This window comes from Dermacentor variabilis, unplaced genomic scaffold, assembly GCF_050947875.1.
Source record: "Dermacentor variabilis isolate Ectoservices unplaced genomic scaffold, ASM5094787v1 scaffold_13, whole genome shotgun sequence".
NCBI classification, from domain to species: domain Eukaryota; kingdom Metazoa; phylum Arthropoda; class Arachnida; order Ixodida; family Ixodidae; genus Dermacentor; species Dermacentor variabilis.
The window spans coordinates 35734029-35755542 of NW_027460291.1; positions in this window are offsets into that span (position 1 = coordinate 35734029).

Below are 21514 nucleotides of genomic sequence, written 5' to 3' on the forward strand. Positions count from 1 at the left end.
AACATTCGAGCTGCAGTTTTCATGCACTTTCGCCAACAGAGGGCCCAATATTCAAGCCACGAAGTTGAAAAGTTAGTTGAAAAGTGCAATTGCTAGACCTTTTATTTATTAAAATACTGGGACAGCAAGTCCACCAACTTTTCTTGGACATTCACTTGCCGTTCCTTTAAAGCTTGATCAGCTTTCGTAGCTTGTTCTAGCGTTGCTATAAGTTTGTTCTGCTGCGCCAGCAAGTTGTTTCTGAAGGACTCTCTCTTCCTTTTTTGTGGGCGGCGCTGTTGCTTATGTCTGTTCTCTTTGGTATCACTTGAATTATCTGCTAAATCGACTACTTCCTCCGCAGAAGTACTCTCACTGGACTCCATGCTGCAAATGATCTGGAATGAATAAAAAGGATTTGTTGTTTATGCCACCTACACATCAAATGACTGTTTTCAGCCATATATATTTACACACGAGTGCAAAGCCCGAATGGTCATCTGCCACACAAAACAATCTGTTGGTGAATATGACGAGCAGTTTAGGTATTATGTGTATTATGCGGAGGTATTCCAGTTTCCTTAGTTATTTAGTTAATTTTTTTTCTGTGGAAAGCAATTTGGGTACTCATAAAAATAAGGCAAATCTAGAGTTCAGGCTTATTTCCTATAAGCGTGTTAAAGTATCACGTATTTTTGCAGTTCTTACCATTTCGACAGTTTCATCCGGAGAGCAGGAGCGCTCCTGAATGAGGGAGCGATCATTTGCTGTCAGGGCACCCAAGATTCTGTGTATTTCAGAAAAGAAAGGCCAGGGAGACGGGGAGGATCCTGTTGTTCTTTCCCGCGACTCTTTCCTGGAAGCACAGAAAGGGATGATAATTTAGAGAAAGCTAAATACTAGGCAAACAGTAGAAGCTAAACAAGTTTTCAAATGCTTGCTGTATGCCATGACAGGCGGATATGGACCGTACATGCAACATTACTTGCTCATTCCATATACTTGTTTACAATTACTTCGTGATTATTTTAGTTTTTTTAGAAACTGGGACTCAAGATTTGGGTACCTAAACTGCATTGAGCTCGCAGCCCTCAAACGAGGAAGATGAAGAGCTCAGAATTGGGGTGACCACAGTAATGTTGGGTTATAATCTGGCTTGCTACTATGAAGAAAAAAAAACTGCTTAACAGGACGAAAAACATGACGTGCCCAAATTCAACGAAAGGCTGGTGCGTGAAAGATGTTTTAAAAAATGTACTGCTTCATTTTGGTAAAGCTTAACGGTGAAATTTAGCTGAGTGCCTTTGAAGCAGTCGCATAAACCAGCTGATTATTAAGCATGCTGACGTGCCATATTTGTTGATTCCGCTCAGGAACTTCCTGAAGAATTATGCAGAAATGTAATGCAGTACCTGTCTCAATCGTTCTATTTTATACATCATATGGTTTTCTCCAGGTGCACGAAGCAAAGAATGCTTTTCGTTTAAAGGAAACTAAGCACAAAGCCGTGAGACCTTGTTTTAAGCCGTTTGTGAAAGCTTTGTCACCAAGGTGGGCCACCTTTATCCTCTTTTCAGACTTTACTACAGGTTTCGGCGTAGCGAAACCGGCGCGCCTCGTCACTTCAGCGCTGTTACATCGCCGGCATTGCAGCACACTTCGTCAAAAAGAAGCGCTTCGTATTGTCAGTTCAGTAGATCAGCACTCGGTCACTTATGCACGCCGTGCAGGCGCAGACACGGCGACTCCACCACAACGGCCGCCAATGCAGCCCGCGTTCGCTCTGACTCGGCTGTCACGCGAGAGATGCACTGTGCAGGAAGCCCTGCCTTAACTGCTTATTGCTATGCATCTCCGCAGGCAGGTACTACATTCCGAGTTCCGCGAACCTAGGACTTTCCTGCATCCCTATTCTCGTTCTCTGCTTAGTGCACGTTGCTTACCTGTATCTCTGGGTCAGGTTGTCGATCTTCGTCTGCACCGGCCGACGAGTTCTGGCGATGCCGCTCTGCGCAAGACCTGCGACGATGGCGTCGTACACTTTGGCGTTGTGCTTTTCTCCTCGGAGTTACGGCAAGTGGTCCTCCCAAAGGCGGATGAAAGCCCAAGTCCCCGCCTCCGTCCATGTTGACCGTGGCTGCGAAGGAGTGCTGCCGCTGCGCTCCCCTGATGCCGATGCGAGCGAGGAGGACGATAATGCGCCGGGATCGCTCATGGTGCGGGTCACCCGGAGAATTTACCCATACGGCTTGAAGACACATGCGGCTCGTATGCGCATATAAACAAACAAAATGGCGGAACGACGTTTCCCGATGCGGCGTGGCGAAGTATTGGTGCAGAAGGTACAGGCGCTGATGCCCTTAAAAACAAATTAGAACTTCCATTATGTGGCATATATCCCAAGGCAAAAGAAAATAATAATGCTAAAATTTGTAAATGAACCAGTTAGAACGATTTTAATAGCGTGGTTTTCTGCGGAACTGTAGCTACCTGGGAACAAGAGTACTGCATCCAGCCGTAATGGTCATTGCCGAACTCCGTTCGCCCGAAATCTCCATTTAACTTCCTTGGCGCAAGGGAGACCGTGTGACACGGAGCGCCACTCCATTGGCGTAAAGACGAAGTAGTTCAATGGAGTTCGCGGGTGCCCGTGTGACAGGGGTATAAAAGATTAGCATTGAAGCAATGTAGCGACAAACGTACGTCCACAACCGAAGCGCGTCATGTATTAGGCTTGTATAGCCGGCGTGCTCCCCTTCTGAGCGTCCCTTCTGGGCGTCATGTAGGGGCAGCGCCGTGAAGTCCGCGTATGGCGCGTGTTTAAACACAAGATTGTCTTCTATTACCTGCCCTTTTAACGTCGAATTTTCTGTACATATTACCTGGGTTTCATTCTGCCCTTCACGTGAGAACTTTTCGATGAGACCCACTTAACCCTGTGGCGCTTACCCAGGAAGCCAAGCTGGCGTGAAAAAGGTTTATTAAAGAACGGCGAATACTCAACGGTGCATACCTAATGAGGAAAGTTGGCGTGAATGGTTTTAGCTACAAACATACCGCAAACTGGGTCAAATCCCGAAGCATTGCTGATGGCATTATAAACCCGTTAAATTTTCAGCGTAGACAGCTTGCTACCAGGCGCGACCCTCTTGTCTTGCGTGCATACCCGGCTGCAGTGCGCGGCATTCAGCGAACGGAACTGGCCCGAGCTTTCTGCGACAGTGTCATCCAAAGGATTGAGAAAGCGGGAACGGTGACAACGTTCTGCGTCTTTTTTGTCAGGTAGGTTGAATAATTAATTAATCGACTATGTCCACAGCATGAAGGTGATCCGTTTAACTCAGTGACATCGCATAAACAAGGAATTTACCCTTACTTAGTCGCCATCTAAGAAAAATGGGAGTGGCATCAAGAACGGTAGCGCTGGTAGTCACGGCTGGGGAAAAATACACTCTTCGATTGCACGTCAAAGTTTATTACACAGTAGCAGATCATACAGATACTGAGGCGGTATTTTAGATATAGGCACAATATGTTAACGCAATAACTGTATCTCATACCATACTCGTTATTTGTATCAATATACATTGATAATTTCTTACATAATCTTATGCCCCAGTCGAAAGAGATTTAATGCCATCTCAATGTATTGACAGTAGCATTTGGTGTCATTAGTCGACTGCTATACTATGGATGGATGGAAACAACTTTATTTTAAATCCGGCAAAGTTTAACGACCTGGGCTCAGGTTTCCCATGAGGGGACTTCGAGGCCTTGCCTCGTCGCCACCTCTCGGGCCTGCTGGACAGCCCACTCTTGCGTCTTCAGTTTGGAGCTGCGCAGAGCGGTGGCCCACTTCGACGCAAGAGCCCCCGGAGCTACTGCCATTGCAGCTGAGATAACACGACACTCCCACAGCTTGTGTGAAAGCGTCGCTCTAGTTGCCTGACATAACTTGCAAAGAGCACTCGGGTATTGCGCGGAGAAAATGTGCCGCAATCGCACCGGACCGGAGACGGTTTGTGTCTGCAGTTGTCGCCAGACGACTGCCGGGCGGCGTTTCAGTTTGGGGTGAGGTGGGAGCAATATCCGCCTGCCTAGCTTGTAGTGCTTGGCGATGTCATTGTATCTGACCAAGCATTCACGCGTGTTTCGAACCAGGAATTCCGGACTCGAAGGGGTGGTCTCCGATTCCGCGTGGCGGATCAGTTCTCGCGCAGAGTGGTATGCTACCAGGTTCAAGTTAGGGGGGCCCTCGTCAGTGGGGGTGGCGACGTGCGCTGGGAATCACATGATCGCGGTGCTATAGAAGTGCTGTCGACCAGCTTTCCTTAGGATCTGGAGAGCTTCGGAGGGAATGCGTCCCCGCGCGTAGTTATGAACTGCGGATTCTGAGTCGCTAAGAACTACCTCGCAGAGGGGGTCGGAAGCGCAAGCGCAATAGCTACCTCTTCCGCTGTTTCTGGGTATTCCGTTGTTACACTACACGCGTGCGTAAGCCGGGAGTTAACGTCTACGACTACCGCCCTGACCTGGTGTTCTCGCTGTATTCTGCCTCGTCCACGAAGCGCGTAGTCCTCTTCCCACAAAAGGAGCGCAGCAGTGCCTTGGCATGGGCCTGGCGTCGGCCCCCATTATATTCGGGGTGCATGTTTCGAAGAATAGGAGCGACGATCAGCGTGTCGCTGAGGTCGGGTGGGATGATCTGTTTCTGACCATGTTGGACGTGGTAATTGAAGCTGAGTTTCAGCAGGATGTCCCGGCCCGTGGCTGTCAGAGTTGCGAGGCTCTTTGCGCATCCACGATTTCCTCAAGCGTGTTGTATACCCCCAGCTGTAGCAGACGAGCAGTGCTTGTGGACTCCGGTAGGCCAAGACCAATCTTGTATGTCTTGCGTATAAGGGTGTTGATTTTTTTTCTTTTTCGGTGACATTCCAAGTTGGGTGGAAGGCAGCCACATAAGTAATGTGACTGATTGCGAAGGAGGGTATGAGGCGCATGACGCTGTCCTCCTTCATGCCCATGTGCTTGCTTGTAATGCATTTGATCATGCGGGCAGCCGCTATAACCTTGCCTTCGATGTTGCGGATAGTTTCTATGTTTGACCCGTTGGCTGCTATATGCATGCCGAGGATGCATATCTTCGGGACTCGGGGAATGCAGGAGCCGTATTGCGTATAGAGGAATATTTCGTCACATTTAAGCGATTCGCCAGTAGTCTTGGGCCGGCAGCGCGGGCAGTAGAGGCAGTAGAGTGAAGATAGTCTGAGACCTGCGTCTTGGAGGTAGGTTTCGACTGCAGAGACCGCTGCTTGTAAGGTGCATTCTATCTGACCGTCACTGCCCTTGTCGACCCACAGGGTGATGTCATCTGCATACAAGGCATGATGGAGGCCGCCAATCTCGACGAGGTAGGCCGGGAGACCCAGCATAACGAGGTTGAAAACGAGCGGGGAGGAGTGCCGGTGCTTCCCAGTGCATGTTCGTCGGATGTCATGCTGTTGACCGCGACGGTGACTGTGCGGCGTGACAGGAAGTCGATGATGCAGTTGTAGCTTCGCTCGCCCATGTTGAGCTTGTTTATTCGGCTCAGGATTGCTGCATGTGCTGCATTGTCAAATGCATTTTCCAGATCTAGGCCGAGGATGGCCCGGTTGCTGCTAATTAGGTGGTTGGTAATCTGGTGGTGGAGCTGGAGCATGACGTCTTGAGTGGAGAGGTGTGACCGGAAGCCCACCATAGTGTGGGGGTAGGCTCCAGTGTCCTTGAGGTGGCGGTTGATACGGGAGGGGAACGCGTGCTCCATCCCCTTGCCAACGCAGGATGTGAGGGGAATGGGCCACAAGTGATCGAGGCTGGACGGCTTGCCTGGCTTCGGTATCAGGACTGCCTTAGAGCATTTCCACGTCTCTGGGATGCGACCTGCTCGCCAGCATTTGTTGACGTATGCCGTAAGAGCGGTTATCGAGGCATCATTGAGGTTGCGTAGTCTTGTTCGTAACCTTGTCGGGACCAGGTGCTGATTTGACATTAAAGTCGTGGAGAGCGGTGCGGATCTGACTCGTTAAATTCTTCATCAAGTGTCGTATTTGTCTCTCCAGTGTGATCTCCGTGTTGAACATCGGGTCGCTGAGGGAAGTACTTGTCTAGCAGGCGTGTCCCGAGCTGTTGATCACTCGTGGTAGCCCGTTCTTTGTGCAAAAGGCGCTGCAGGTTTCCTCACTGAGCAGACTTGCTTACATTTCCCCCAAGAGGTGACGAAGGAGACGCCACGTGCTGCCATTGCGGAGCTGGCCATCGACTTCGTTGCAGATGTCATACCACTGTCAGAGGCTTAATGTCCGGCACTGTTCTTGTAGCTGGCGATTGATGTGTGCGATCTTCTTACGAAGCTTTCGGTCGTGCCGTTGCTTCTTCCATCTCGCGTGTAGTGATGTCTTGGCTTCCCAGAGGTGGGCCAGTCGGCTGTCGATCTCGTCAACCTGGCGACCATCTGTGTCGCCTTCTTCATGTCGTCATTCAGCGTCTCCATCCATGCCTCGATGTCATCGATGGTCTCCTCACCTTTCTGTTCGACTCACTGCTTTCCGAACTTGTCCCAGTCCATCCATTTGAATAGCTTAGGAGGAGGGCTGTACCCAGCTGAGGAATTCGTGTTTCAACGATCTTGTGGTCACTACTGAAATCTTCAAAGGTATTGCACTACGTGCTTGAGGGATGTTTCGGACCGCCGTCAGGTCCGGCGTCGTGTCACGTGCCGTTGATGTGCCCGTGCGGGTCGGCACCGTGGGATCGGTAATAAGAGTTAATTCGGCATCATACAGGGCCTGCAACAGGCGTCGAACAAAATTTTAATGTAGTGTAGCCATAGCCCCAGGCCTCGTTCGGGGCGTTAAAGTCTCCGCTCACCAGAAACGGGTTGGCGCCCGCCAAGGCAAGCGCCCCTCGAAACAGAGAAAGGAAACGACCCTGCGAGTAAGCCGGATTACTATATACGTTGAGGAGAAATACACTGTGCTTGCGTGTCCTATTGGGGAGGAGCTCTACAAGCATATGTTCCGCATGTGTGCTGCGTACGCTGTGTTCTTGCACTTACTGTCCCTTTCTGAATTAAAAGCGCGAGTCCGCGATCAACGGGAATCGGTGAGATATGCGCAGTGTAACCTGGAAGCTTTGCTACGGTACCTACTGTTTTCCGTATCAGTATGACGTCGGGCTTGGGTTGCGCGCGTCGGACGTATTGCAGCAGTGGTTGCTTCTTGGTGAAGCCCGGACAGTTCCACTGCTACACCACGAGCTCGTTAGTGGGGCTGGCCATCGTGGTGCTGCACTTGGGCGATACCTGAGTTAGGGCTAGTGTGAATGACTGTAGGGCCCATGGTGGGCATCATTGCCGTGCCAGGGCGAAGGCCTATGTGAGTGTGGGTTACAGCCCTGCCCTATGTGGGTTACAGCCCTGTCTGTTCGAGCAGTGAGGTTACTGACCGCAACGCCGATGTTGCTGATCCCGGTTTTAATTTCAGAAGCATTGTTTTTATTTGCCATTATCCAATTTCCTTGTTCCCCTATTGAAAATTATCTTGAAGTTTCTAATTATTGTACGTAGCATTTATATGTAATGCTTCTGCATACGGTTTATTGCGAGACTCACTGCCACCATGTAACACGGGCGCTAAGGGCACCTCAAGCTGCCTCACTGCAGCTTTTATCTTAGCCCCCGCCATTGTATTTTTAGCAATGAACACAAATAAAGAAAGACAGAAAGAAAGAAAACAGCTTCTTCACTTCTTCTTGTAATTTCCGCCAGTCATTTATCGTGACATGTGCTTTGCGCCAATCCCTTACTGCTAATTCGAGCTTGTCCAGCTGTTGAGACTCGGAGCTGGCCGCCGCGCGTTTCTTTGCGGGCGGCGCCGCACTGTCGTTACCGTTCGTGACAGGAGTGGGGACTAAAGCAGTCTTAGGTATAGATGGCTTCGCCGTCGACTGTTTATAATCTCGCGGATTTCTTGCGTTAACTGCAACACGACCGTGCGTAACTGTGCGTTTTCGCACTGTACTGCTTCTATTGCCAGATCCCTAGGGTCCCTCTTATTGCTAGGTTATGAGGCAGTAGCTCCTTGAGCCTCGCGTCTCAGCGAGCCCTTAACCGCATCTGCCCAGCTCACCTTGTCAGGTAGGTCCGGGTCCTGGCGGCCGGCTTGCTTCGGAACGCCGCGAGCTCCAATGGCCACGGCTCGGCCCGGGGGTTTTGCTGCGCGCCTGGCTCTGAGACTTGCTCTGCTGGCGGGATGTCGCCGCTGCCGAGCGACACCACGCCCGGCCACGAGAGCGGGACGCAGGTGGGAAATGTTCGTCGTAGTCTTGCTGCTGCAGGGCGGCCTCCGCTGCTGCCCTCTGTTGGTCCACGCGTCGGTTAGGCGGTCTTGAATCGAGCCTTGCAGGTCTTGTCCGCAGTGGGATGCGCTTCCCCAAAAGACGACACCTTGGCGTGCATATGTGATTGGGATCTGGGTTCGAGGCCCCGCAGCCTCTGCACACATGGTCTTGGGGGTTCGGGCAGATGTCCATGCGATGGCCGACGCGTCCGCACTGGTGGCACAGGTCAACCTGCTTTCTGTACAAGGTGCGCCTGAGTGTTACACCCCCGTCATACGCCCACGTTGGGACCCGGCCAACATCGAAGTCGATGATGACCGACGTGCATGGTCTTGCTGAGTCTTTTGGCCGCTAAGGCATTCGGGTTCCTCTTGTTGACGATATTGAGGTGAATGGCCTTGGCGTCTTCTTCGAGAGGAATGCCTCGGAGTACTCCCTTGACTGTATAGTCGGGCGCAGTTTCATAAGCCCGAATATCGAAGTGGTGCCCGTCGACCTCAATGCTGTCGAGTCGGCGGAAGCGTTCTGCATTAGGAGAGTGTGGGGTACTCATAACGATGATGTTTTGCTGTATATTTGGGCGGACAATGTCTTGCGTGGCGTCTTGTGGAAATGGGCTTGCTGTCCTATATAGGGCCGAAGCGAGGCGGACGACCCCGACTGTTGCAACGTTCAAGCCACCCCGCGGCCTGATAACAACTTTGTGGTGATCACGTGGAAGGGTGGGCATCTTCCCTGCCTGCAAAGCTTGCTGCTTGTGGGCGCGCGGGAATCGCTGCGCCTTTTTCGTGCCTGCAAACCCGGCTTGGGAGGCCGATGCAATGTTATGGTTAGCGTGCTTGCCCCCAGGAGAAAGTCGTACGCGCGGAACAATGGTGCACCATCCTGCTTCTTCGGAAATCTCGGTGGGTGAGATATCAGTTCCTTCAACTTGTACTTCCATGGCGGCTTGAAGAAAGTCGACGCGCAGCCGTACCTGCGGCTCACATAGCGGCCGGAGCACTAAGCTTAGCTCGGCGGCGCAGCGGCTCGGGAGAAATAGTCCAATAAAGCGGTGAAAAAGCAGTTCCCACCTTGAAGACGAATATCGGCAGAGTCCGGATAACTTGCTGGAGATGATGGTGCAAAATTAGATATTTTGCAAGAACACTGCGAAACCATTTACGAAAGACAGAGCTGACGTGAAGTGCACCCGCTCCCTACGGCTTCTTCTTCCTCCTTTCGGCTGCTAGACTAGCATCTCTAATGTCATCAAAGGAAAACAACTTTTGGAAACGAAGGAATTCCCTGAACTCATTTGGATGCGTTTCAGTACCGAATGAGTACTGCTGCCTCAGACACCCCAACAAATAAACTAATAAAAAGTAAACTTTTCAATGAGAGTTGACCTGGTTTCATTTTCTGAAGGGTTGGTAATTTTCGAACAAAAAATTCAGCTAATTCGTTATCTAAAATTTAGGTGTTCTCATTTCCAGCAACATTTTCGACAGCGCTATAGGGCATGCTTAGCTCCATATGATAAGTGCAGTCGTTGCGAACACATAAACGTGTTGTAAGATTCCCGGAGGACTCAAACTAAGGTAAAAATTACTTTGCAATAAAAACGCGTGTATTGGCATATTATGGATATTACCTTCTTTCTGTGCCTTCTAGTCTCCGACGGATGAGGGCTGCCACGGTCTCCAAATTATAAACTGCATCATGTGTCAGCGGGCGGTATTTAATATAATTTCATGAATCAAAGGTCATTATATACAACTGACAATAAATATTTTCTTCTGACAAGGGTATTACATTCTTTATTACAGTCCCACTGCAGCGCTCGCTGCAAAGTTTCTTACATCCTTCCCACCGACCTCGCTCCTTTAGGGTTTACTGTCATGTGCAGACTTACTGTCATTTCACAGATTAAAGTAAACTATACCACCCCACTGCAGAAATTTTTGGGCTTCCAGTACCTACATAAGATCAATGCAAGTACGCTGGAGGAATCAATCGTTTTTCCATGCTGCCTTAATTTAGACAACGAGTACAATGCCGTGTTCTCAATCTAAATCATTTAGACGGTTGGTGTTTATTAAGCAAGAAATGCTTTCAGCTCCCGTTGTTGGCAACCTTCAAGTGACCTTGACGCAAAAGCCAGAGCCATTATCCGGGTACTCAAACGAGAACATCCGAGTAAGTTGCGAGAACAAAACAAGATCACCGGGGAAGCAGTAAAAACTTTAAAGAATGCGGTATTTGGCCTTCAATTATTTATTTGTCCAGGACCGCATCGCATACGCTGGTTACTGCTCAAACAAGTTACAAAAATATTGCCTCCAAGTTTTTCCTAATGTTTGTTCCCAACATCACTCAAGCTGTAACTTATAGTACGCTGAAGTTTTATTCGTCATTTCCAATTGCGACGTTCAAAAGGCAGGTGCGGGCACCATACACTCGATAGTCATTTTCCCGCGCTTAGACAGAGTTGCTTGTTCAACGTGAGCGGTGCGTAAGTTCCGCAGCGCAGGTTTTGCGCCGACTCGATAGATGGCGCCACGCTGCGTGACGAAGCCGGCATAGAGTAACTGTAGCCGGCAGCGTCCGGCGCGCCGCGCATGGCTGTTGGCCGAGACGACGCTTGCCAAGTGGTTCAGTTCAAAACAGGTTTGTGTGCTGTGGTGTGGTCTGGTGGAGTATGCTGTTGCGAAGGTGCACTATACCCATTTTAAGATTTTTGGCTGGTATCATCTCCAACCAATCTGCTTTGCCGGTAGCCATTTCATGCTTGCATCTCCTCTCGATTTCTGGAGAGCTGTAATTTTTTTCTGCATGTACTGAGCAGACAAGTGCACTTCACGTGTTTCTTAATATAGCTTCCTAATCTCCTTATGTAAGACCTGAAATTACGCATTGAATATCTAGGCGTGTGTTAAAGAGACATGGTTTTTAAAAAATACATCGTGTTGTATACGCGCCGTGCACGCCGACGGACGCGCCACTGGTGGCGGCCTTGCGGAGAACACGCGTGAGAGGAGCCTGGCGCGCGCCGTTGTTTGTTGTGTCGTTGATCGTGCCTATCTGTCTTATTCACGTTTTCAGAGCAAGATAGGCAACACCATTCGCACGTGTGGGGTGGCCAAAGCTTCAGGGAATGTCGAAGAAGAATTGCTGCAGGGTGGGGGCTCAAATACCGGTGAAAACGTGCCGGCCATACGGTTTTAATCATTCCCGGCAAAGCCTAATCAGCGGGAGCAACGGTAGCAAAAATGGATCGTCGCTTCGAAGGGAAATTTCTTGTTCTCATCTTTTCCTTTGTCTCGTCGGTGTTTTTTTTCCCACTCGATCATAGTTAGACGCGTGAGCAACGAAGTTCGTCTGCAGTGCAGCATGAGGTTTAAAGGCATTTCGCTAAAGTTCGGAATACTGTTTGCTGCTTATATTGTTTTCCGCTTCTTTGCCGCGTTGCGCTAGCTAGGCAGCACGACTGCACGAGCGCATTGCGTTGTATGTTAAATCTACTGAAGTTTGCAAGAACTGAAATTGCTGGTTTCATGTGGCGCGGTAAATCGTCGCACCAGCTGCAGCGCACTTCATGTTTTACATCTATTTTATTCGTGGCTTCGCACATGTTTAATTGTTGCTAGTTGCTCCATGCATAACTCTTGTCGATTCTTTTGAGCTGCGAAGTTTTCACCTTGCCTTGTTTGTAAAGGGTATAAATCACGCTGTGTCTTATCGGAATGATACCAAGAAAGTGCTTCTTTAACAGCTTTATTCTTTTCGCCCGAGGGCATCTCAGATATTGTTTGCGTTTTTCGAAACGGGTTTAGAAAATGGGTAGTTCAGGCGAGAATTGCTAATAGCTGCTGCATATGGTATTTTTGTTCCATTTCTGGCTGAAAAGTTCGCGTCCCGTTTGGGAAGTCATCATACCTCGATGCTGCCTGAGCAAACTTAACACGCCGAGTGATTTGTTTGTTTCACAACGTAGTCCCTTCTTGCATGTGAGTTTTGTACTCAACTGAATTCTTTCTTATACTTACGCTGCAGACGACTAAACCGGGCCTTGCCGCCAGCGCTCATCTACTTTGACTGGCGCTGCTCTGTCTTTAAATATATCATGTGGCACCTCTCTCTAGTAATATAAAAAAGTACTGAAAAGTTAGTCAGTCTTTAGCTTTGTACGTTTCCAAGCAGCCCCCTTGGGGAATTTAAAATTGAACAAACTGCAACGGAAACGGTTGTTCATCGGCGTATGCAGCAGAACTGCATCGGCGGTACGGCACTAACACGCGCTTTTATTAACCCGTGTGTTTGGGGACTTTGTTGGCTAGTGTATGCGTTTCCATCAATAAATTGGCAATTACTCTTCTTGAGGCGACTTCGACTGCACTTTTTCGGCGATGTCACATGTATTCATCGGCAGAAAAATTACAACGGCATATGCAGAGATTGCACCGTGCGTATTTGTTTGATATAAGTCTGCACTAACGACGGGTGCTTATTATTCAGGTACAGAAGCAGCATTGCGGCAAGGGTAGAATAAAAAAAAACCATCGAGAGATCGCGTCACTCAACAAAATTTATCGGCTAGTGAACATGAGTTCCACTTCATGTAAATGGGGCTCATGGCGTTTGTCTGCGGACACACCTTGCACGTATGTGGACCATGTTGTCCCAAAAACTGGTAACAACGTGTTCATACCCGCTCGCACAGACGTCAGCATCTTCCCTACAGCTGTCACCGCAGAAGAAGCAGCCTGGCACCTGAACAAAGGAGAAATCGCAGCCGCGAACTTCAGCCATCCTTGATGCAAAGGGTTGTCGTCTGCTACTGCTCCCGCATGTACTATTGGAAGCGTCCGTTAGCTGGCTTTCAGTGGCGCCTCTATAGGCGGTGCACGAGGCGTATACCTTTCATAAAACGAGCTTCGCTGCCAAGGGCATGGAATGTTCACACCAATATTAAGGGCTCGCGCATCCTTATTAGAGTAAAGGCTCATTGTCACTGGGGGATCCGGCGTCTACAGCGAACGCAATACTCCAGTCGCCGAAATTCGCGTCGTTCACATTGCTTGCCCACCGTGCTACCCGAACGCGGTAGAGCGCCATCTGCCTTGTAAAGCGCTAACCTCCAAGCAAGCGTGGGATATCCCGGATGTTCCCGCGGTTCGGAACTGCGCAGTTATCGCCGCTTGCGTAGAGTTCGCGTTTTATATTGTGCATCTTCATTACTGCTCGCAACGACAATAATAAACCCTGAGTAAGAAGAGGCAGCACTGCTAGGCCCGCTGGCAAGCACCTTTCTGGCAATATATTACGCTCAGTAGAAGCATACGACCCCAGCGGCGGTGGTGGGTTCGTCCTGCTCTGCACGAGCGCGAGAAGATCGGTCACGGCACCAAACTGCTACCACTTCCAGCGGTTGTCAAAAACGACGGGGTGGTTACGCATCAATTCGATTATAATTTCCGATGTCACGACCCTAGCAAAAATGCCAATAGAATTTTCTATTGGTCCAATAGAGCTGTGCTATGGGTTCTATAGGTAACTGATTGGAACTCTATCGGTTTTATTGGAATTCTATTGGTATCCATAGGTTCCAATAGGTGACATCTATTTCTTGCATATAGTTCCAATAGACTTTGCATTGGTACCAATAGGGGACAGCTTTTTGTCACCTATGGAATCAATAGATTTGTATTGGAACCAATAGGGGACAGCTATTTGTCACTTATAGACCCAATAGATTTGTATTGGCACCAATAGGGTCCAATAGGTACCAGCTATTTGTCACTTATAGGACCAGCAGAAGTTGTATTGGTACCAATAGGGGTCAGTATAGCTTGTATTGGCACCAATAGGGTCAAATAGATGGCAACTGCTACTTGTCCTATAGAACCAGTAGAGCTTGTATTGGGTACCAATGGGCATCAATAAGTGGCAGGTGTTATCAGCGACCTAAAGACTAATGTGGTTGCTATCGGTACCAGCAGGATACTGCTAGGAGTATTGAGTTACTTGGTTCAAGTTTAGTCAGTAGAACATTATTCCCTGTAGAACCGAGAGCTTTATTTGGATCAACCTTAATAAAATGGCAGTTTTGATTCATTCAATAGAAACTGCATGAAATATATATGAATCAGGATTTTTCAAAATGTGGCAGCAATTTTACTAATACTTGATGCCTTAATCGGTCATAAGGAATTCTCTATTAATTTACCTTGTGCAGATATTCTGCTCAAAATTATGCTTATGCTATAAACTTATATAAAGTTGAACAAGATCAAGATTCACAGGAAGTAAAAGGCTTCAAGTGATCTAGTGGTTGATCAAAGAATGTCGCTGGAGCATATAAACAATGGAATTGTGTTCATCAGGGCAGGAAATGCTTTTCTTGGCAGCTTTCATGTGCACGTAGCCTACTCGCTCTCAATGCAGTAGGAGAAGCTGGTGCATGAGTAGGGCAAGGGAAGTCAAAGTATAAGGCAAAATTAAAGTTTATGGATGTTTGCTTCATTTCGAGTTATTGCCACCCCAAAAAGAGCCAGCAGTAGCACTACCGGCCAACTGTTCCCCCTATCACGCTTAACACCTCCCACTTTCTTTTTTACACTTTGATTACCCAAGCTTACTTTATGCACTAGCTTAATCTCTTTCTCACCCATTGAGGGTACGGGGCAATTTCATCATCATCATCATCAGTCTAGTCACGCCCACTGCAGGGCAAAGGCCTCTCCCATACTTCTCCAACTACCCCGGTCATGTACTAATTGTGGCCATGTTGTCCCTGCAAACGTCTTAATGTCATCCGCCCACCTAACTTTCTGCCGCCCCCTGCTACGCATCCCTTCCCTTGGAATCCAGTCCGTAACCCTTAGTGACCATCGGTTATCTTCCCTCCTCATTAGATGTCCGGCCCATGCCCATTTCTTTTTCTTCATTTCAACTAAGATGTCGTTTACCCGCGTTTGTTGCCTCACCCAATCTGCTCTTTTCATATCCCTTAACGTCACACCCATCATTCTTCTTTCCATAGCTCGTTGCGTCGTCCTCAATTTCAGCAGAACCCTTTTCGTAAGCCTCCAGGTTTTTGCCCCATATGTGAGTACTGGTAACACACAGCTGTTATACACTTTCCTTTTGAGGGATAGTGGCAACCTGCTGTTCATGATTTGAGAATGCCTGCCAAACGCACCCCAGCCCATTCTTATTCTTCTGGTTATTTCAGTCTCATGATCCGGATCCGTGGTCACTACCTGCCCTAAGTAGATGTATTCCCTTACCCCTTCCAGCGCTTCGCTACCTATCGTAAACTGCTGTTCTCTTCCGAGCCTGTTAAACAATACTTTAGTTTTCTGCAGATTAATTTTCAGACCCACCCTTCTGCTTTGCCTCTCCAGGTCAGTGAGCATGCATTGCAATTGGTCTCCTGAGTTACTAAGCAAGGCAATATCATCAGCGAATCGCAAGTTGCTAAGGTATTCTCCATCAACTTTTATCCCCAATTCTTCCCACTCCAGGCCTCTGAATACCTCCTGTAAACATGCTGTGAATAGCATTGGAGATATCGTATCTCCCTGTCTGACGCCTTTCTTTATAGGGATTTTGTTGCTTTCTTTGTGGAGGACTACGGTGGCTGTGGAGCCGCTATAGATATCTTCCAGTATCTTTACATATGGCTCATCTACACCCTGATTCCGTAATGCCTCCATGACTGCTGAGGTTTCGACTGAGTCAAACGCTTTCTCGTAATGAATGAAAGCTATATATAAGGGTTGGTTACATTCTGCACATTTCCCTATCACTTGATTGATAGTGTGAATATGGTCTATTGTTGAGTAGCCTTTACGGAATCCTGCCTGGTCCTTTGGTTGACAGAAGTCTAAGGTGTTCCTGATTCTATTTGCGATTACCTTAGTAAATACTTTGTAGGCAACGGACAGTAAGCTGATCGGTCTATAATTTTTCAAGTCTTTGGCGTCCCCTTTCTTATGGATTAGGATTATGTTAGCGTTCTTCCAAGATTCTGGTACGCTCGAGGTTATGAGGCATTGCGTATACAGGGTGGCCAGTTTCTCTAGAACAATCTGACCACCATCCCTCAACAAATCTGCTGTTACCTGATCCTCCCCAGCTGCCTTCCCCCTTTGCATAGCTCCTAAGGCTTTCTTTACTTCTTCTGGCGTTACCTGTGGGATTTCGAATTCCTCTAGGCTATTCTCTCTTCCACTATCGTCGTGGGTGCCACTGGTACTGTATAAATCTCTATAGAACTCCTCAGCCACTTGAACTATTTCATCCATATTAGTAACGATGTTGCCGGCTTTGTCTCTTAACGCACACATCTGATTCTTGCCTATTCCTAGTTTCTTCTTCACTGTTTTTAGGCTTCCTCCGTTCCTGAGAGCCTGTTCAATTCTATCCATATTATAGTTTCCTGATGTCCGCTGTCTTACGCTTGTTGATTAACTTAGAAAGTTCTGCCAGTTCTATTCTAGCTGTAGGGTTAGAGGCTTTCATACATTGGCGTTTCTTGATCAGATCTTTCGTCTCCTGCGATAGCTTACTGGTTTCCTGTCTAACGGCGTTACCACCGACTTCTATTGCGCACTTCTTAATGGTGCCCATGAGGTAGTCGTTCATTGCTTCAACACTAAGGTCCTCTTCCTGAGTTAAAGCCGAATACCTGTTCTGTAGCTTGATCCGGAATTCCTCTAGTTTCCCTCTTACCGCTAAAGCATTGATTGGCTGCTTGTGTACCAGTTTCTTCCGTTCCCTCCTCAAGTCTAGGCTAATTCGAGTTCTTACCATCCTATGGTCACTGCAGCGTACCTTGCCGAGCACGTCTACATCTTCTATGATGCCAGGGTTCGCGCAGAGTATGAAGTCGATTTCATTTCTAGTCTCACCATTCGGGCTCCACCACGTCCACTTTCGACTAACCCGCTTGCGGAAAAAGGTGTTCATTATCCGCATATTATTCTGTTCTGCAAACTCTACTAATAATTCTCCTCTGCTATTCCTAGAGCCTATGCTATATTCCCCCACTGACTTGTCTCCAGCCTGCTTCTTGCCTACCCTGGCATTGAAGTCGCCCATCAGTATAGTGTATTTTGTTTTGACTTTACCCATCGCCGATTCCACGTCTTCATAAAAGCTTTCGACTTCCTGGTCATCATGACTGCTTGTAGGGGCATAGACTCGTACCACCTTCAATTTGTACCTCTTATTAAGTTTCACAACAAGACCTGCCACCCTCTCGTTAATGCTATAGAATTCCTGTATGTTACCAGCTATTTCCTTATTAATCAGGAATCCGACTCCTAGTTCTCGTCTCTCCGCTAAGCCCCGGTAACACAGTACATGCCCGCTTTTTAGCACTGTATATGCTTCTTTTGTCCTCCTAACCTCACTGAGCCCTATTATATCCCATTTACTACCCTCTAATTCCTCCAATAACACTGCTAGACTCGCCTCACTAGATAGCGTTCTAACGTTAAACGTTGCCAGGTTCAGATTCCAATGGCGGCCTGTCCGGAGCCACGTATTCTTAGCACCCTCTGCAGCGTCACAGATCTGACCGCCGCCGTGGTCAGTTGCTTCGCGGCTGCTGGGGACTGAGGGCCGGGGTTTGATTGTTGTATTTACTGGGCAATTTGTTGTATTTGTTGTTGGTTTGATTGTTGTATTTACGGGGCAATTTACTCATGCCTAAATGCTGCTAAGTAAGCAGTTGCTGCCCGACAGTACGTCATCTTGTAAAAATCACTCAAAATTACATTCCTTGTGAAATAACTGCTAAGGCTTGTAGCATTAAGGGCATGCTATAAACATGCTACAAATACGTGCGTTTACACATTACCACGTTTTTTTAATGGCTGCGGTTTTTGTAGTTTCCTTTTCCGTCCTTATAAATCTTCCTAAGAACTTGGACAGTGCTTTGGCACCGTGCCTTAAGCAGACTGTTTCCTGTTACCACTAGAATCAACCTCCATTGCATTCATTTAGATGTAGCTCGTGTCTCATTTCTCAGTGTGAAAAAAAATATTTCTTTTTAAACGCCAAATTCAATGTGTGCAGTTAGTAGTTTTTGTGCACAGATTTTATAATTAGCTCTGTCTTTCCGTGTCACTTCAACGTTTAGGCATTCGTGCAGGCCAGCACAATACAGGTATAGTGAAAGTGCAGACATGAACAAAGTGCTGGTTTCCAACAAACATTTATTTTAAATGTGAAGCATACATACACATTGAAAAAAAGATAAATGAGCAAGAGTGTTGCGGGAACTTGTAATTTTAACAGTGATCTCCTTGAACCTTTATAAAAGACCAAAATATCTTAAGTTTATATGATGAGACATGAGAACGACCAAAATCTAGTTGCTAGTGCCACCAGCGCAACGCTACCGGCAACTAATTGATCACACACTGAATGGGCCACAAGGAAGTTTTGTTACAGTTAAACACTCTGGCACCACCAGTATTGAATGTGAGAGTGATGTCGCTCCACTCACTTCCCTACATATCCTTGCGATACTGCGCTCCGTCTGTGATGTCAGTGAGCATTGTATTTTTGTTTGAAACCTCACGCAGATTCTTCTTTTCAAGTGAGTCCAGAAGTTCCGCGGCCACCACCTTACTCGAAAGTAAGACGTCAATTTGTTTCTGCAAATTCACAACTGCATAAAAATTGTGCGCCGAATTCCGGGCATTGCAGTTTGAACAAACAAAACTGTGTCCTTCAGCATTGGCAGCAGGCGTACTGCAGGTCGTACAAAAGTAGTAGCACTTCACTAATTGCCTCTGCCAATTCTTCCACGCCTTTCTCAACAAATATTGAGATGAAGGCAGCACCTCGGCTCCCAGCAAAAGGTTCACCACATGTACTAGCTTTTCCATGTCGCTCCAGTTTAGCACTGCTGACGTTGAGTACGTAAGTAAGTAATCAATGTAACCATTGCACCAGCAACACTCAGGTCACAATTTGGCAGGCGTTCCCCTGAGAACAATTTCATGAAGTCGTCCTCGCCGTCCGCCGTGTCAGCGCAGTTGCTTTCATTGCCCGCATCCGCATGTGCAGACCCTGTTGGTTCTTCGCTTGCACGGTCATCGACGATATGTTGCGGTGATCTCCGGCTGCGATCGTCATTTCTTGTGTTTTCAGCGACGTCGTCCACTTCAGCCGGCAAGCAATCGTAGTCTCGCTGCACGCTGTCGTCCAAGTGAGTTGGCGAGTTGGCAAGTGAGTTCGCTGGCTCCACAGTCGGAGACCGCTCGCAGCTCAAATTAGTACCGGGATTAGAGCTTCCCTGCACACGCTGATAAAAAAGAGTGCTTCGTGGAACCGTGAAATTCGCTCCAGGCTCCAAATAGCACTTGCGCTTCCTCTTTACTTCGGCTTCACGTTCACTGCTACCGGCGACGCCCTGATTTTCCATCGCTCGCACAAAAACGGACGTTCGGAAGGCGAGGAATGCCGCGGAAATCGTCACCAAGCAAAGACTCTCGTAAAACGTGACCACTACTAAGGGAACCAATATAACAGACACAGAATTACGGCAATTACGGTAGAGAGTCACAGAGACCCATACAAAGACAGAACCTAAAAACGTGTAGGGGCAAAAAAAATTTGACGATGAGTCGTCGCGTGGTGACGCTGTATATTTTACATTATTTTGCTTTCTCCCAATACTGTCTTCATGAACCTAATGCTAAAACTTTTTAAGCATAGCAAACAAAGCAGAAAATAAAAAAATAGCAAAATAAAAAAGGCATATTGCTCGTTTTCTCATATTTAAACCAACGGGGGAAAGAAAATGCGAGCCGACGAGAGCCATTGCTAGCCCACGTTCGTGCTGCCATGACACAACGTGGTCACGTGGTCTTAGACGGTATCGGTGTATGGCGTAGCGTTGTCTTGCATCCGTAGCTCTAGTCTTTGCGAGTATTCGTTGCTTGTGCTTGTGCTTCCGCTGCAATGTACGCGTCGGTCAGATTTCGCATCGACGCGCGAAAAGTGGTTAGCATCGGAGATATAAAAAAATTTCAGCCCTCAAAGCATTTCAGACTACCAAAGCAACAGGTGGTACAAAGTGCACCGGAAGGACGACCATCAAAGTGGCTTTTTTCGAGCGCAGATCCTGCGGTTGTTTGGTAAGTTAAATTCTAATATATACATTTGTTGTTCTATAATATTTGCTTATATTTACACTGCGTTTGATTTTGCTGTGCTCTGATTTTGCGCAGAGACAAAAGAGGCTGCATATCAACCGACAAGGCGGGTCCCACTTCCTCCACCCCGTCGGACAGTGAGGACAGCGAGATTTCAATGTCCAGCGCGGATTCATTGGACGAGGTAATGAAATTTCACTCTTACGTCTGGCCGCATAAGCTTTGCTTTGCCTTTTGTGGCGCTGCACGTGCCCAGCTTCTACAGATATCGAACAGTATAGAGCTCAACATGCAACGTGCAGCCTGTTTGACAGCAGAGAAGGAAAATACTGTTATTACATTGTTGTGTGGAAAACAAAATGTCTTCATTTTTGTTAAAGCTCTCTCTCCCTCAATGACATCGCCCTAACTTTTAAGAAACTGTAGGGAAAAGGCCGCTAGCTCAGCAATTTGCATAGGTTAATTGTTCACGTATGTATAATGGTGGCATAGATGAATTTCATTGTTTGTTGAAAGGAATCGCTCATAACGCACGTGGAGCTGATTCATATATTCATAACCTGTAAACCTCAGTGCTACTGTTTTGCATATTCGACAAATTTCATTGGAAACTTTTGTTGGCTTTACAAGTAGGCCTAATTTATGTGTGCACGCCCACTGCTCACTATAACAGGTATTCAGGAAGGCAGCAAAAAGGTGCCCTGGTAGAAAATCGGAGGATGCCTTCCGAAACGGTCACCTCAACTCGCTCCTTGCAGAGAATGAAGTGCCCGATTTTCAGGAAGAAGTGACACGTCTCACAGATGAAAACAGATCACTGAGGGCAGAAAATGGAAAGCTCATGAACGAGAACAAAAAGCTGCTCAGCAGACTGGAAATGCTCGAGAAAGCATTATGCAGCAAAATTTTTGAATCAGGTTTGGATTTTATGTTTCAATATTTGCCTGCAGACCTAATTGGTATAGCACTGTAGACATGAGTTTTTCATCATTGTTGCC